The 19604-nt window shown below is 35.7% G+C and overlaps 1 protein-coding gene across 1 annotated transcript in view; it reads right to left on the bottom strand.

Annotated features, from left to right (window-relative positions):
- CREB3L2 (cAMP responsive element binding protein 3 like 2) overlaps positions 1-19604 on the bottom strand; it is a 205512-nt gene that overhangs the window by 170197 nt on the left and 15711 nt on the right. The window contains exon 3 of the mRNA XM_019750571.3: positions 8489-8589. The gene's annotated coding sequence lies outside the window, so the exon portion shown is untranslated. The remainder of the gene's footprint in view (positions 1-8488; positions 8590-19604) is intronic.

Raw genomic sequence — 19604 nt, 5'->3', positions numbered from 1 at the left:
AACATTTATCAATGTTTTTAATATTTCATGGGATTGTGACCAGATGCATTCTATTTTAAGGTATTGAGTTAGATATAATGGACATACAATTCTGTGTTATACACTTTTATCATCTAGTACTAGAAAAGCTATTTTAGGTGAGTGGTTCTTCCTTTTCACAGTGGTTCTTAACTGGGGGCAATTTTGTCTCACCCTCTGCCAGGGGACATTTGGCAATGGCTGTGGACATTTTTGGTTGTCATAACTAGTGGGGGATGGGACTAGGTGATATTGGCATTCAGTGGGTAGAGGCCTAGGATGCTGCTAAACTTCCTACAATGCATACGACAGCCCCCACAGCAGAGAATCATTTGGGCTGAAATATCAATAGTGCTGAGGTTGAGAAATCCTGCTAACACAAGGGTGTTTCCTAAAAAATGCTAAAACATGCTTATTCCTAATGCCCTAATTTCAGCTTTTTGCATATAACTGAAAACTATTTAGGCTCATTTTTAGATGGGTTAAAGTAAACGCCCATCCTTTTTATTCATCTATGTTTTTTTCTTACACATCTTGTCTTTTCTCAGATCGTTAAACTGATAACAGGTCTCATGCTGTCAGTATTTGAGTTTAAAGCATATGGGCAAAGGAGTCTCAATGAAAGTTAGTTAATGTAAGAAACAGAAACTATAAATTATTTCCTCAGTACAAGTCAAGAGAAAATTGCTCTGATGAATAACAGAATTGCTATTAAGAAATAGAAGCAACCTGAGAGATTAGACCAAGAGAGTAATCTACTTTACTTTCTGCCCCAAATTTCTTGAAATAACTAAGCAGAGAGCCAATCAAATAGACCAAATCCATAGCATCTCTAGAGTAAAGAACGGGTAACTCAGTGAACCAAAAATCTTTAAGGACAGAAAGCAGAAGTAGCTGCACTGACAAAGAAATAAGAGTAGGAAACTATAGCCCAAAATATTCACAGGAATAACTGCTGCAAAGACAATACCAACTTTAGACATGCTTCAAACTTAGTCAATAATTTTTTTTTTTAAGTAGGAAAAAAAAGTTTCAGTGACGTCACATTCCACCAGGGCTATTCCCTCCTACATACACACAGTTCTGAAGGGCTGCCAAGAGCCATGTCTATTCTTCAGCTGAAACTCACTTCTTTCTAATCAAAGTGAATACTACTCTGGCAGAGGGCAGGTAACACAATATTGAGAATGGAAAGAGAAACAGATCACAGCCTGGGGTAATTTCAAAGAACCAAACAAAAGACAAGATTAAAAATAAAAAAATAAAATCACAAAACCAATTCTGGCACTTACTTCCAGGAGTGGGGTAAGAGAAGAAGAAATGACAACAGAAAGAGGAAACAGTAGGACACAGCATTAAAGGGGACCCTTGGCTATGTAAGGACCACTGCGCTATGACTGAAGGAGACAGAATTTACCACCCAAAAATATGCCACTTTTGGCATAAGAATTATTTTGAGCTGAAGGCAATTGAGAAGAAACAAATACAAGAAAACCTCTTTGCCTTCCCATTATTTGCTTAAAAGGAGGACATAAACTTACAAAGTATCCCTCCTCCTCTCTTTATCAGGAAGGACAAAAGTTAATCGGCTGGAGACTTTAGGTGTTTATCAGCCTGGAGATGGCACCAAAGGAAATTTCACTAACCAGCCTTTATCTGCCATTAGTCTCCCATATATTTGCTTTCCCACAATTCACTGCCCCTAGAGGCTCAAAGTCCTATTCTACTGTCTTGTTACTTCTCTGATAATTTATTATTTCTTTGCTAAGAAGCTATGTAAGCCCACGTTCTTGCCAAACCTGACACCACCTAACAGTAAACATGTTTCGGTGCTAGACCATAGGGTCTAGAGATGTAGAAACAGGATTTAACTAAATGTTTCAATTGCTTTGGTTTTCCTGTACCTTATAGTCTAAGATTAACCTTTTCACTGGGTTAATTGATTTCAAGTCTGTTCTCCAAAATGTGTCCAAAATCCACAGAAAATAATTACAGTATTTATATGTTTAAGTAAATACAGCTAAGGTGCTACATTTTATTAAAATAAATGATTAAAGCATAAAAATGTCCTATTGTTCTTCATTCTTGAAAAACACAAAAATATAGAAAAATGTACATCTGCTTTCCTAAACTTCCTTTCTGGAACACTGAGCTCATGGGGTAAAGCCGAACGCTGCAGTCAGCGGCCTGGAAATATCATTCAACTACGTTGCAGCGAAAATGTTAAGAAAGTATGTTAGACATGTCCCAGAAGACTGTCTGTAAAGCTACTTCCAGGAAAAAAATGAATAAAAGTACATGTTGTTTGAGATAACAGAAAAATGTAGCTAGTTAAGCATACCGCAATGATAACTTAAACAATAACAAAGACCACAAGATGTTTAGTTTCTGCCTTTGGTTTTAAAGATAACACTGATGTGCAATCATGAGATGTTTTGCAGAATCCCAATTAGATCACCTGACCAGGGATGAAGGCTCCAGACAAGATGACATCAGGAACTGTATTAATCAGACTAGAGAAAACAGCGGAAGTTAGCACAATAACTAACCAATCAGCTTCGCCCACGACCCCTAACCCTCAATCTTTGCCATCAAAAGCCCTTGATTAAAAGCCACCTGGAAACAGCTGGGAATTTAGTTTCTAAGTGATAGGAGGCTTCATGTTCTCCCTGCCTGGCCCCCTGCAAACAAATTGTCCTAATTTCTCTACTGCAAAACCCTGTGTTCAGTGTTTGGCTCTGCTGCTACTCCGTTAGGTGGACCCTCGTTCAGTTGGGTAACAAACTTTTGAGTTACTCAGCTCTGGGCACTCCCATGTCTTACATGTGCAACAAACACGTGAATAAACTTGTTTGTTTTTCTCTTATTCGTCTGTCTTTTGTCAGTGCAAATTACAGGGCCCCAGCCAGAAAACCTAAGATGTGTAGAGGAAGACACGTTTCCTCCCCTACATGACTGTGTCACGTATAAATTCATATTATGCTCCTCCCAACATCTCTGGGAAAGGCAAAGAAGCCATGAACAATTATCATGGAAACCGGAAGACCAGTTATCGTCTCTTGCCAACTCTACCTGCCTTCCTGACAAGGAGCCTCTAAAAGGAAGTTTAAACACCAGTGCCAACTGTGGAAAGTGAAGAACAAGCACGGCACATGGATGACACCAGCCAACTGCAAGGAAGACAGCAACAGGGTTTTGCTTAAAATGGCCTTGAGGGCTGAGGAGTCCAGGAGGCAGAACCAGAGACGACTGGTTCCAGATGCACTAATGACATCCAAAATCTCAGAAGCATTCTTCAGAGGTGTGTGCATGAAAAGGACTGCCCTCTGCACAGGTGTCATTGGTTGCAGCTGCACCTGACTGTTAACACCATAAATGTCCACCTCCATTCCCAGGCTCTTTGAACAGGAAGCTTCATCCCACCTGGGGGTAGGTAGGCCCCTTTGCAATGTCTTCAGGATAAAGACACAGATTTTTCTGTGTAATGTAAAAGAACATCTCCATGCTGACACCTATTTGTTGCACTCACAAGGCTCGTGTGTTTGGCACATCAAATATTTAATATTTAATAGATCAGATTTTGCAATATTTATCAAAACGGCACCACAACAAGTAGATGGGAGATACTGTGTTTCCCTGAAAATAAGACCTAGCAGGACCATCAGCTCTAATGTGTCTTTTGGAGCAAAAATTAATGCAAGACCCGGTATTATATGATATTATATGATATTATATTATATTAGACCTGGTGTTACGTTATATTATATAAGACCTGGTCATATATAATAGATATTATATTAAATAAATATTAAATAAATACATATTAAAATAAAACCCAGTCTTATATTAATTTTTACTCCAAAAGACGCGTTAGAGCTGATGGTCTAGCTAGGTCTTATTTTCGGGGAAACATGGTATCTAGTTTTCTCAAATCCATCTTAAGAGTTCCCTATATACCCAGGGGAGGGAGAAGGGGTGAGGCAAGAGGTGGGATCCAAGCAAAAGCAGGAAAATCTCCAAATCTGTTTGTTTCGGGTCAATAATACCAGCAGTTACTCAAGTCTCAGGCAGAATTCCTCCAGTCAATTAGCGTAGCTATAGAAATGCAGGCTGGAATTAAGGTGGAGCCCAGGAGAGAAGCATATGCACAAAGGCCACGCAGGCCAACCTTGAACTACCCCTGATATGAATCTTGGCAGAACATGAATCCTCCCAAAACAATAGTGCCAGGGAGGAATGTAAGGAGCTGCTACAAGGCCATTTCTCACCTACTTCCCTATCTGCCAAGGACACCCAAATGAGGCAGTTTCTTATCTCCTCCCAGTTCTGATGAGGTCTGAGGCTCTCTCTCTCACCCTCTCAGGGTCCAGCTGCAGGCTGTAAAGTGGCCTCTAAACAACAGAATAGTCCATCCTTCATATTGCAATCATCTAGACCAGGGGTGTCCAAACTGCGGCCCGCAATCCATTTTTTATTGGCCCACAGCAAATTCCAAAAATATATTTAGTTTACTTAAATAAACCAGGTGAGGCAATACATACTTCACCTCAAGTGAGTGGCCCGGCTGTTTGTATATTTTACCGCATATGGCCCTTGGTAACAAACGTTGAAAAAAGTTTGGACAGCCCTGGTATAGATCCTTTAGTTCTGTTGTTGTCCTACACAAGAGACTAAAGAAAGATTGTCATTATTACAAGGGACATAGAAACAAGAGAGAGAGAAAGAGAGAGAGAGAGAGAGAGATTAAGCTGTTTATTTAGAAGGAAGGAAATATATTCAGAAAGAAATCACATCATCACCTAGATTTTAATAATCATTCTCCCCTGTGGGTCCTCCTGGTACATAATTATATGTCCTTGTCTCTTTAACTATCATTACTCTTCATAGATACTAACATCTGTTTCCAGGTTAGATTCTGATATTTTATCAGCATTGCAACTGTAGCTTGCACAGAGTTAGTAAAATTACCCATTTTATAAATATAATTTTTGAGCAAACATAGATTTTATCTACCTCTAGGAAGAATTAATAAGTCAGTTTATAACATTGATTAAAATTTAATGGAGCAAGTTCTTATTCCAATTATTCAATAGAAATGATATTACTATATCAAATATTGACATAAATGTAAAGAGGAACACAAAGATTTCTAGGGTGTTTTTTTTTTAATGCTTTGACTGTACTGTCTCTAACGGAAAAAGTGTTTTGCTAAAGTGGTAACAGAAAAAAATATCTTAAAAAGTTTATAAATTTAATAAACAATTGGTAACTTGGAAACATGTAAAGAGCAAAACAACTTAAAATTTTTAATATCTGGTACATGGTTACACAGAGAAATTTTTATATAATAATAAAGATTATTCCTTGGATAAATTAGATTGGTTTAATATAGTTGGTTTAGAAATAGCTATGTTTTCCTTGATTTTATAAAATTATTTAGCCTATTTTAGGGGGCTTATTTTCTAATAAAAAGGCCAATTAATTTGAGTTTTCTTAACCTCCTCTACTGATTTTATAGTCCAATAAGCTAATTCAAAAAAGATTATAAAATATTAAAATTATGTATCAAACTAAATTAAATTTTGTTATAATAGATAATTCTTTGTAAGAGGGATTCTATAAATCATATGGCCTTAATGTGCCAGCATAAATTTTAATGTCCAAATCCTTAGTTAAAGACCTTAAGTTAAGACCTTAAACTAATATTGAGTTAATTATTGAATTATCTTTGGATAACTGGAAAACTTATGTAAAATAAAATGTAATATAGTGAATCTGTCAGTATTTTCTTTGAGACATTCTGACTTTTGTACCCTATCCTAATATACAAATAATTTCTAGTTTTGTTTTTCTAATCTGTAAATTTTTTAAATTTCCATTTCTAACTGAGATGCTACTATAAAAAAGCTATTTTTTATAGTTGAATATTTTTTATATTTATATATTATTTAATTTGAATATTTTGAATTCTCAGTTTTCAGATGGTGATAGGTGATTGGTAATTGTTTTCTTTTTTGAATGAGCAAGAACAAAATGCAAATTCAAACTATTTCTATTTTATTTTACACACATATGAGCAGAATGTTTACAATAGCATTTAAAAATTGGAAAATTGTAAAGCCTTTAGCTCACCAATAAAAGGCAAAGGTTGTAGGTAGAAGTAAATATAAACAAATATAAATATAATGAAATAAGGTATTCAAAAAAAAGAAATTATCTATTTATATACAAAATTAAATAGCTTCTATGAACGAGGCACAGCGCAAGGTACAACACAGAAGGTTGAGGTTTAATGTAGAAAAGCATTAATAAAATTAAATTATTTTGAAAAAGATAAATGCACATAAATTTATACCAGTACGCAATATTATATCAACTACAGGCAATCCTTTCTTTGCTTGTTAGTAGGGGACTTAAAAAAAAAAAAAAAAAAGCCATGCAAGCTGAAACTAGGCAAAGCAATCTTAATAATTAACAAGAAAAATTACAATTATCTGTGATGCTTAAAATTTTTGTCAAAACACTGAAAATTCCCTTACTCTTGATTAATAAATGTATAGTGAAATTGGGAAAAAATGAACTAATATTTATTTACTATGCTATAATACAAAATTTTAGAAACACTGAGGATTAAAGTGTTTTATTTTTTTGTAAAAAACTTACCAAGAGTAGTTTGAACAGTTTTTGCTTTTTTCTTACCTAAATTATGATACAAAGCAAACATCGTTCTTGTACTTTGTAGAACTGTCATATTGCTTTCTAAGTTGGGATCAGACACTGGCATTTTACCCTTTTTGCTTTCAATGTCATGAAATATCTGAGAATTCCTTCAATGTCATTTTCGTCACTTCCTCTGAGACACCTTCATCCTTTTCCTCACAACTTTCCTTGTTTATGCTGATAAATTACCTTCACTAAATTCTTCTGGTTGCATTTGGAGAGGCTCTCAAATGGTGACAGTGTCAACATACCCACTGTTTGCGATCTCTTCTATAACTCCATTTATGTTTGATTCAAAGTTCACTTCTAGCATTATCACTTTTTGTTTGTTGCTGTTTTTCTCTATTCATATTTGTTGGCCAATTCCCTATTTTAATTACCCAGTTTCATAAAATGTTGTCTGGGTTTATCACTGGGAAGCAAGGAGACAACACAACTATATGCTTCGCTGTGTGTGCATGATGGGAAAAACAGATGGACAGTGACCAATCACTGACTGGCTTCGATAATGATGGATCACTGATTTTGATACACATTTGTTATCTATGTAGTGATTCAGACACTGAAGAACTACCATGTTTCCCCGAAAATAAGACCTACCCAGACTGTCAGCTCTAATGTGTCTTTTGGAGCAAAAATTAATATAAGACCTGGTCTTATTTTCATATAAGACCGGGTTATTTTAATATAAGACCGGGTCTTGAATAGAATAGAATAGAATAGAATAGAATAGAATAGAATAGAATAGAATAGAATAGAATACTGGATAGAATAGAATACTAGGTCCATAATATAATGTAATATAATATAATATAATATAATTAATATAATATAATATAATATAATATAATATAATATAATATAATATAATACCGGGTCTAATGTTAATTTTTGCTCCAAAAGACGCATTAGAGCTGATGGTCCAGCTAGGTCTTATTTTGGGGAAAACATGGTAGTGGCCACCTTTGTACTTTATGCAGTTAATCACAGTTAACATATTGTATTAGGTTGGTGCAAAACTAATTGCAGTTTTTGCAATTATTTTTAACCTTTTAAACTGCAATTATTTTTGCACAAACCTAATAGTAACTGAAATTTGGACCATGCTGTTGGGGCGCTGCTGCTGTCCAATTGACCCATGGTAACTGAAATTTGTGCATTTCAGAACTGTGCAAAGACTTCCTGTATATTGTATCAACTCACGTTTTTCTATTAAATACCTTCCCAGAAGTTTTAAACCAAGTCAGAAAAGCTCAAAAGCATGGAGCCTCAGTAAATCTCTGTTTAAAAATCTTATTGCAGCTTCTTTAAAGAAAATTGACAAGCTGATTCTAAAATTCATATGAAAATCAAAGAGACCCAGAATAGCCAAAACAATCTAGAAAAAGAACAAAGTTGGAGGACTTAGGATTCCAGATTTCAAAACTACAGTAATCAACAGAGTGTGTTCCAACATAAAGACAGACATATGTAATATGACAGATCAATGTAATAGCACTGAGAGTCCAGAAAGAAATGCATACGTCTATGAACTATCGATTTTCTACAGGATATTAAGACAATTCAATGGAGGAAAGAGTCTGTTCAGCAGACAGTGCTGAGATAACTGAATATCCACATGTAAAAGAATGAAGTTGGACCCTACTTCATATCAAATACAAAAAGTAAACACACATGTATCAAAGACCTAAATACAGGAGATAAAACTATCAAACACATAGAAGAAAACACCGGCATAAATCTCCATTACCTTGTATCAGGGAGCTGGGCTGGATTGTGGGGGCTGCTAGAGAAGTCCAAAATCCACAGGCCAGGCCATCAGGAGAGGTAACGGTTTCTTAATTATGAAGCCTAAAGTACAAGCGATAAAAGAAAATATTAACTTGAACATCATCAAAATTAAAAACTTTTGTGCTTCACAGGACACTATCAAGAAAGTGAAGAGACAATTCATAAAATGGAAGAAAAATGTGCAAATCATATATCTAAAAGGGGACTCCTATCTAGAATATGTAAAAAACTATTACAGCTCAGTAAGAAAAAGACAAAAAAATCCAATTTTTAAAAAAATGGGTAAGTGATCTGAATAGATATTTCTCCAGAGAAGATATACAAAAGGCCAATAAACATAGGAAAAGCTGCTTAACATCATTAGTTATCAGTTAAATGAAAATCAAAACCACAAAAACCACAATGGGACACCACTTCATAACCACTAAAATGGTTATCACCTAAAAAAAAAAAAAAAAAAGAACAAGTGTTGGCAAGGACGTGGAGCAGTTAGAGCCCTTATGCACTGCTAGGGAGAATAAAAACAGTGCAGCTATTTTGGAAATATTTCAGCAGCTCCTCAAAATGTTAAACATAGACTTATCATATGACCCAGGAATTCTATTCCTAGGTATGTATACACACAAGAAAAATGAAAACATGTGTCCACACAAAAACTCATATGTGAATACTCATAGCAACCATTATAATGGCCAGAAAGTGGGGGATAATCTGAGTTAGAATTTCACCAGAGAAACAGAACCAATACCTTCCTAGTTTCCATGAAAATAAGACCAAGCCGGACAATCAGCTCTAATGCATCTTTTGGAGCAAAAATTAATATAAGATCCAGTCTTATTTTACTATAAGACCTGGTATATAATATAATATAATATAATATAATATAATATAATATAATATAATATAATATAATATAATATAATATAAATCAGGTCTTATTTTAATTTTTGCTCCAAAAGACACATTATAGCTGATTTTCCGGCTAGGTCTTATTTTCGGGGAAACAGGGTATGTGTGTTTATGAAGAGATTTATTGCTAGGAATTGGCTTACTGAATTGTGGGGCTGGCTTCGGAAGAACAAAAGCCAGGGGCGAGGCCATAAGGAAGGATAGGCTGGCACTCTCCGGTAGGAATTGAGGCTGCAGTCCCAGGCAGAACTTCTTCTAACTCCCAGAAACCTCATACAACTGACCATCACACAACCTAAGTGCCCGTCAATACATGAGTGGTATGTCATGTGGTATGTCCATATAACGGAATACTATTCAGCCATAAAAAGGAATAAAGTACTGATTCATGCTACAACACGGACCACAGTTGAAAACATGCTAAGAAGCTAGTCACAAAAGACCATATATTATATGAGTCCACTTATATGAAATGTCCAGAATAGATAATATCCATAAAGACAGAAAGTACATTATTGGTTACGTAGGATTGGAAGATTCGGGGAAATGGAAAGTGACTGCTAATGGAGTTTCTTTTGGAGGTGATGAAAATTACTGGTACTCGAACCTGGACCAGAAGGCAGGCCAAATTCCCTGACATTCTCTCAATTGATTTGTCTACTGTGACAAATACCTTTTCAAAAAAGTGTTTGATTAGGACCCTAACATTAAGTCTAGTGATTTTCAGACTTGTTTTTAGCAGCAGAAACCCATTTGCAAAAAACTGTATTTGGGACCCCAAAATATAAGATAAATAAAAGCTATTTTCAATTGGCATAATGCAGTTCACAAATTCAAATTTGTAACATTTACCTATCATAAAGCCAATTAATTAGAACAATGAGGCTATTTTGATGAGCCCCAAAATTAAACAGGATACTAAACGTTATACAAATCTCTAGATCAAATTTCTTTTCAATTGCACAGTATTAAAAATCTAAAACAATACAGGAATAGTTATAAAGAGTAACAATTACCTTTTTTTGTATTTTAACCACCTTATTTATTTACTGTTGAAAAATTGTTTCCTCCACTCTTTTAAAAATGACAGCAAAATAACATATATAATTCTGAAAGCTCAAATCATTAACATGAAATCAGTAATCACTTTTTTAATAGCTCTCAAAATGGAAAAGAAGGGTAACATGAAATATTTATTTAAGAGTTGAATCAGAAAGATACCTCATTGGTATCTTTAATCCAAATATAAAAATCAAACATTAAGTCCCCCAGATTTATAGTGAGGACTGATTTTTATATGATATTATTATTATATAGTATGCTATATATTTACTTACTTATGCATAACAATATCTGCCTAATGAGTTTGAACTTTTTCAAGGAAGCCCAAGACAAATACCCAGAATCTCTATCTTCCGTTGTGGAACATTATAAAAATTAACATTCATTTGTAATATATATTTAAATTTGGACACAATCCAACATTAAAATAAACTCATACAGTTGTCACTTGCCATATAGTACTTTTAGGAGATAAGGGTACTAAAGAGTCTGGACGCCTGAGACTTGGTATAATCTAATGTTCTGCAATCATTGTACTCAACATTTGAGTTTGTTGCTATTGCAATATTGTATGACCTAACAGATTTGGAAAGCAAATTTGCTCTGAAAACAGGATAAAGAATGATCTTTGAAAAAGAATGCCCACATAGCAGTGTTTCCATGAGGAAAAAAGAATGATTTTTAAAAGGGAGAGGGGATGTGTGTCTGTTTTCTTTCCCCAACTGAACCCCTTCCTTAAGTGATAAGGCTGGAGCCCCCCATTTTTATTCCTATCACCAGGTAAAACAGTACAAACACTACCTCAAATCTAAAGCCAGTGCTCTTTCTCTGAAGAACTATGGTCATAGCTCCATCTCCAATGTAGGACACCACAGACCTGCTTTTTCAGACAAAAAACACCAGGTGGCATATGGTGGCTGAATCAGAGCCCTGGTTACCATGGCAACCAGCTACCATTCCACTCTGCATCTGCCATCTTTTATCCAAAGCAGTGCTTTGTGCACCCTGGGAGTTTTGCTTTGAAATGGTGTACTTTTCATTCTTCAGAGAGTCAGGGTTTCTAGTTCTGGGAAGGGAATTCCAGTGCCAGAGATAGACAAACATCTCGGCTCAATTACATTAATTTTATTTTCTCTTGCATTATTGATTGTGTCTGCATAAAGCAGTCTATGCACTGATATTTGAGAAGGCCACGCCTTCCACAGCAGGCTTTCTCTAGAGAGGCTAGACTTTATTGAAGGGAAATGCATGATGGAGGGACTGACTCCTCTCTGGACTAAGATTAAGAAGGAATGTAAATGCCCAGGTCAATGCTTGAATCAGTTGTAGGTACAATGACCCTGAGAGCTGCCTGTACCTAAGGGATGTCTGCTATAACTATCACTGATCTGTAGACAGGAGATGGCTGTTCACTAACCTACTGGAAGAATATATTTGACATAAACAGTATCTACTCACAAAATATGTTTAGTGTCTGCCATGAAATAATAAACCAAATATTTATAAATTGGAAACTATCCCTTTGCTTTTCTATGAGTCAAAAGCAATGAGATTTTTGCAGTTAATTGTCAGGCATTGCCTCTGGTGATTGGCAGTATATTATAGACCAAGCTGCCAAAAGCCATTCTCTTTGCCACTGGGAAGAGAGCTGAAATGAGTAATGTTATCCACACATCTTCCCCAATTCCAAAAAGGTTCTGTACTGAACAAATACTCTCTTATAAACACATCTATTGTAGCACAGTGCTGTTTCTGGCTGTTAGGAGGCTATATCTTAAATGTGCATTCTTTAAATGAACAATCCTTCTCACAGAAGTACAATTCTATTAAAAAGGCATTACTTTATATCACAGGAAAAATGAAGAATTCACATTGTATATGTATGTAATAATCACAAAGCAAAGACAAAAAGGAATCTCTGCTGAGAAAATAACTGAAAAGAAATGCAATAAATATTAATCATTGTGAGACTTTGAATGAATTGTTTCTTCTTCCCACATTTATGTGTTTTCTACTTTTTAATTGGGAGAATTTATCACTACGTCATAAGTTTATGAAAATGTTAAAATATTGTATTTTAGAATGCATTTTAATTTCATTAAAAATATCTCATTGTTTTCCAATTACCATACTACAAATGTAAAAGTTTTAACATTTTATTTGAAAAAAATTTTTTTACATATTGAGCTTCCCAACAAAATAATTTTAATTCATTTTAATAGTTAAATATTAAAATTGTTTGCTTTAATAGAAAACAAACTTTCAAAATCTATAAATAAGAAACTACTCTTCAAATGATTTTCATATGGCGTTCTCTGAATTAAAGTATTATTTAAGGGTATCAGAACAGGGAAGTTATTACATCTGATAATATGTCAAACTCAGTTTCCTGTTATTTTATCAAAGTGTCTATTGATAAGAGGGATATATCTATGTATTGTCAAAGCTGCTTATTTGAGAAAATTAGTCGTGCAGTTTTCACAAATTTACTGGTTTCATATTATGGCTTGTTATTCCACCTTCTGCTTAAAAAGAAGAAAAAGAAGAACAGTTTTGATAAAACTGAACCAACAGAGGTAGGCGGTACTGGATCAATACACCATGCAAGCTAATATTAATAATTTGGCTCCACTTCACAAATATTTGTCCAATGTTAATTTAAAGGAGCTTCTGTCACAGACTGGAGGAAGAATGAAGGAGCGTTGTTGAGAAAATGTCCAGCTTCCTGTCCTCCAAAGCAGTGCCATTTCACTAACTACAACTTGCATACCATACTCAGCACAGTGGAATTCTGTGGGGCTATTACCAATTATATTCTAGAAGCACACTTAATAATAGGGAAATATATTCAAATTAGGTCACTAAGTGAGGAAAAATTAAGATGTTGAGATAGATGACAGACACACCCTCCAATTGATTAAGAACCATCACCTCTGTCATAATTAGTGCAATGGCAAGCAATTATTTTCTGATTTTTTTCATGTTGTAAATATTTTCTGCTTGATTGTTGCTCTTTAACGACATTTTTTCTGATCTCTTTTGTCATACCTCAGTGTTTTGCTTTTATCTAATTAAATCAGTCTTTTTTTCTTTGACGCTGTGTTTTGTGTCATACTTCAGAAGTCTTCCTTACCCTCAAGATTTTTAAAATATTAACAGTTTCTTCTATGATTTTTAAAGTGTTTATATCTATTTTTTTAATACATGTAGAATGTATTTTTGTATATGCTGAGAGGTAATTTTGCAATAAGGAAAAGGCTATGACTATTGAAGGGGTTCAGAACATGTCACCTCAAACTACGCCACTTTGGTATTTGGATTATTTTGAGCTGAAGGCAATCAAGATCCAGCAGACTCAGGAAATGCTCTTAACTTCCCCTTAACTGAAAGAAAGTATAAATTTCCCCATTTGTAGAGGAGAGCTATATTTATAAAGGAAATTTCTATTAGAAAGAGGACTTGTACCAGGAAGAGAACTACCAGCAGAGATAACTTTTTTTTTTTTTTTAACATGGGAGATGTATCTGCATGACAGGGCAACCTTTATTTACCATGTGTTTCCTCCTCTCACCTTCCAGTGAATTGAACCACCCTTCGGCCCTAGACCTCTGTCCCTGTCCCAGGATGGTACATAGTTGACCTTTGAATAACGTGGGGGTTAGAGGTGCCAAACCCCATGCAATTGAAAATCTGCATATAACTTTTGACACATGTAGGGATTCAGAACAAGTCACCCCAAGATATGCCTGTGTGGTATATGAATTATTTTGAGCTAAAGGCAACCGATACCCTGTCGGCTCAAGAGAAATTTCTGCCCCCCTTCAACTCTCTAGAGGAATTAACCAGGGGCCTTGCCTATAATAAGAGATTATTAGAGATCTTTTTTTTTTTTTAAACCTATCTATAGGGAAGGGCAGATGAAGCTTTGAGAGATCAGTTAATACTTCTTCCTACAAGAAGATGGCTGAAATGAGCATCCTCTGATACTTCTAAATTAATCTTTTGCGTGCACAATTAGAAAAAGCCAGCAGTCGTTTAGGCAGATGAATAAAAAGCATATTTAATTGGTCTCTCAAAGCTTAAAAAAAAGGATTTCGATAAATGGATCAGTCTATGATGTCATTTAGGTGGCAATCCAATTTTTTGAGGCATTACAAACAGCTGTCCTTATAAAAAAAAAAAAAGGAAGGTTGTTTGGAACTTGGCTTGTCAAGAATATAAATTGTAAAGGCCTCCAAAATAATTTGGATCCAACTGTGCTTTCATAAACTACTGAATTTTTCTCATGCCTAAAAGGTCTCTATTTGTGTCTGTTTGTATGTGCCTATATATGTACCTTACAAATGTGAGATAATTTTCTACCTCCAGATAGTATTGTTAACATTTATTCAGTAAGTTAAAACTAATTGATTTGAAGGCAAGTGCTTGTAAGAATTGTGTATTCTAAAATTCTCATAAACACAGACACTAACCCAACTGCTTTTCAAGTTCACACGATGTAAGATTAATTTTTAGTAAATAAAAGTTAGTTTAATTTTGTTGATTTGTGAGTTATTGATATTAAATATAGTATTATATTTTGTCCAGGTTGACAAAAATAAGTCTATGTTAATAATTCACTTTGACATCTATGAGATATGTTTCTAGAGGTTATTAATTGACTTCACAAATTTGCCAACTAAAGAGTGCGAATTGTTTACTTTCTAGTTTTCATTAAAAATTGAGGTTTTAAGAGTTAAAATCTCAAACTATGCAGGAATAACTTAAGTGGTGTTCCAGAAGAGCCCCGGAATACCTCAAAAAGATTTGTTTTTCTCCTTACAAAAAAGGGAAATTTAAACTAATCACGTTTGTATTTTGTTAAATTGCACAGGAAAATAAATGATGAAAAACTTCTAGGTTAAATTGTATGGGTAAACAACGGCTATAAATTAAATGAATAGTTGAGACTACGGGAAACCCAGTTGGCCACTTGGTTCTTTATGGCTCCCTGGCAAACCCCATTTTGGGTTTTTATATTCCTTCATGCATCGTAATGCATTTAAGCTGGGCTTAAATTTAGATGAAGGAACTTATGAGCTGACATTACTGAAAGAAGACAGCTTACATTATTGCCAAGGTTTGATAAAGTCACTTCAAGAAAATGCCAAATTGGTCACCGCTTCCTGTCACAGCAAGCTCCCAGGAAATAAAGACTTTAGAGATCATAGACCGCCACCTGGAGATTTTGTTTATTGGAGAAGACATCAAATAAAAGACACTCGCCAACCTCAGTGGAAGGGACCTTATCAAATGCCTAACTGCAAAGGGAAATCTACCCCATCTCTGACACTCACTTCCACCTACTATAGACATCAAAAACTCCTCAAGGATGAGAATCTACTGACATCAGTGGTAGACAGCTATTCCCAGACATCAACGAGGCCTGTATACCTCAAGACTGATGTTGAACTTAGAAGCCATTTTGTTTGATTGTCTTTACCTGTCTGCTAGTGATATGAGTCATAATAATAGTTATATTTGTTCTTTGGGTTTTTCTCTATAGTCCAACTGTTTATAATTACCGAAGATGGAACACTGTAACATTTAACACTGTTTTCATGGCTTATGTAAATGTTATACTAGACGCAAAACACAGAAAAATGAGACAGATGGCCAAACTCAAACCATCATAGTTCACAGGATAGAAATGACTTAGAGTGTTTTTCGTAATGAACGCCTATAAAACCTGACTGCCCAGCCTTTTTTACCTGACCTTCCTTTTTGGGAAAATATGGCCTCAACTCACACCCCATGGTTACAGTATTGCCCCATCCTCACTGGTCCACTATTTCAACAAGATGATGTTCACACTTGGATTTCCTAGGAATAAGCCTTCCTAGCACTGTGAGACCATACTACTCAACCAGAAGTTTGCCTATCAATGCATCCTTCAGATTGATTTATGACTAAAGGTGGAATTGTGGACATAAAAAGCCGCACTGTAATAAATCTAACCAAAAGTAACATCACAGAGTGGTCTGATCATAAATTCCTAACTGGGCAGGTCACAGTGGATAGTCAAGCCTATATTTAAGCAAGCCCTGTCCATTTTTTCTGTGCGTCTAAATTAACACACCTTTGGAATGCCTCTTTTTCAGACCTCTTGGAAGAGTAACCACCCTCAAGAGAGCACATAATCTCGTTAACTATCCTGTAATCCAATCCTTGCCTTGCTTTCTCCCACCTTCATGTAATATTCCTTATGTTCTCTCCTTAATTCCAAATGTAAAAAAGAAACTGCAAAACTGTCATTCTCGGGAGCATTTGAAATATTGATTCCTGGCATTGTTATCTTATCGGGTCAAACAAACATAAAAATTCTCTACAGGTTTGGACGTTTCTTACATTGACATTACAGACATTCATCTGGGTATTGCATGCATTTGTGGTCAAAGACCATGAATAACATAAGGAAGGAGCTTCAATGCCGTTTCAAATGTACTGAGGCCAATTTGGTTCTGCACAATTATTAGTTGCCTTTTGATGGATACTCATGGTTTCGATAACTAGAGGCAGGTTGAAGACGACAGCAAATCATAACACACTAGATATATTAGAATTTAGCTTTTAGTTAAAATTATTAAATTAGCCCTTCTTAAGAGTCATAGCTGCACTAGAATGTAGTCATCTTCTTGGCCTGTAGGCCTGCCTGTAAAGCAAGTTTCAGAAGGTATACTCTGCTTAAGATAACAGAAGAACGTAGCCTGTTCAGCATGAAATGTATAGCTCTGTTCTTTTCTTTCTGCGCTTAAGATAACATCACTGACTCACAACCCCAAGACGTCTTACAGACTTCTCCTTCTGTTCGAGACTACCTGGCCATAGTCATGTAGACCTGGACAGGTGATGCCAGGAGCTGAATAAATCGTTGCTGAAGCATGCATAAGAACTGACCAATTAACACAGCCCACAACATTGAACCCCTTACCATTACTCATGATTTTTGTTCTATAAACCCCCTTGTCTGTAAACCATTGGGGAGTTTGGGTTTGTCCAGCACAAGTTGTCATTCTCCATTGTGTAGCACTATACAATAAATGCCACTTTCTTTCCCTGCACTCCAGTGTCAGCATAATTGGTTAGCTGCAACGCCTGGTAGACAAACTATTTACTAGGTTACAAGGTGATAACTACAGGGATCCCACTTCCAGATCATATACTATAATGAAAACAAGTCTTAGACCTCATTCTGAGGTCATTATATCATATGTATAAATATTTTACTATGGGGTCCCGCAAAAGTCATATGACCTGTTTGGTGAGCTTGATCGAGTCCTAACTCTCTGGACCTACAATGGTCCAATACCACCCTACAGGCATTAGAGGCAGGGAGAACAATATGCCAGCTTTGGGGCAGGCCTGAGCTAATTCTCAAGTCAGAGTCAGGTGACAAAATCCTCCCATTACAGCCCTAGACACAGTTTAGCTTCCCAAGCACGGAGAGGTAATCCAAAGTGTATGAACTATTCAGCTGGCTAGATTTTTTTTTTACCCCATTTATGAGGCAAGAGTTACCTAAAACATTTGTAGCCAATCCACATAAATTGAAACTCATTTCACCAATGAGAAATCATTTCTAACCTCACTATGCTAATTAACAAAGCCCCTGAGATAAAGTTGGCTGGAGCCACAACCTAACTCTTCTGGAATGTGGGTTCTGAATTGAGAATTTCAAATGTTAACCTACCACCCCCGTAGTGTACATTCCCAATTAGAGTTCTTCAACTGTCAAGTAACAATTTCTAAGAAGAGAGTAAAACGAACTCAGACACATTATACCACACTATCTATGCTGAAACATTTTAAAGTAAATGTGAAATTATCTAATCACAGACTTTCATTGTTTTCATGGAGATTTTGTGAGGATTTTCTGTTTTATATTCCCAGTTTGACTTAAGGCAACACCAGTATTTCCATCATTGCAGAAGATGAAACTATCATCTTCCTTTAAGAAGAACTTCTGGATAAGACGCGAAGACCACTGGGGAAGCCATGTCTTCTTTTGTTTTATGAGTAACACCCTTCTCTTAATGTAGTCCAGGATTCTAAGAGGAGGTGGAATATTGGGAAAGGATCCTGCTCCAAGTTTGGTTTAATATAGTTCAGGATCCCCTAAGGGAAAGACCTCTCAATTCTGTTAGTAATCCTCCCAAGAGGGAAAGTTGCCAGGTCATCCTCCCAAACCCAGCACTATTAGATTGTATTCCCATAGGACTCCTCTCCGGAGTCTACATTTTACCATCCTCTTGACCTTCAACAGTAACAAAGGCCTTTATAATTCTACCATCACATTGCCCCTGGCCCAGGTTTAGAAACTCTTAGCTCCGTTGCCTCTGGGCACGTCTGTCTATTGCGTCTCACAAAAGAAGAAGAAAGAAAGAGTAGAAAAAAGAATGTCTAGCCCCGAACTTTCTTTTGCATCTGTACGCTTGCTGGCTTCTAAATCCCTGAAGCAGTGAAAGGTAAATAAGCCTCTGGTCTATTCTCCCTTTGTTCTCTGAACTGGGACTTCACTCCCGAGCAGATTTCCATCTCCGATTAGACTTGGAGTGGTATTATTTCTTTGCTTAGCTGAGTTGAACTGATAATTTGCATCTACAAAGGGAACTGAGAAATATTGAACGGCTATTGCTCCCACAGAAGGCGTTATGGAGCTGCTCCTTTCCATAATCTCACTTCCGCTCTGAGGGAAAAGAGACCTCCAAAGTGAATCAAAACCCAAAAGCAAATTTTTCAATGCCAAGTTTATTTTAATATTGTCTCTGAATAATGTTGTCTATGGTCAAACAGATTTTAAGTCTTAAAACTAGTGTCCCTTTCCCCCAGATAATGTCCACAAAATAAACAGATCCAAATAATTTCAACAAAATAAACAAAAACATAAGGAAAAAAAACCAATAGCCTAGTATTGCAAACAAAGATAGCCTAGTATTACAAACTATAGAAGAGTGAGATAGCAAATGAAAATCTCACACAACCTCACCTCCAGCCAAGTTCCTTCATAAAGCGTACGATTTTTAAAATAAAATACATATATGCAGTTTATTCTTAGCAAGGGAAAG

This window comes from Rhinolophus sinicus, chromosome 8 (genome assembly GCF_057876585.1).
Source record: "Rhinolophus sinicus isolate RSI-liver-muscle chromosome 8, RSI-T2T, whole genome shotgun sequence".
Lineage (NCBI taxonomy): Eukaryota > Metazoa > Chordata > Mammalia > Chiroptera > Rhinolophidae > Rhinolophus > Rhinolophus sinicus.
This window is presented reverse-complemented; position numbering and strand designations above follow the sequence as displayed.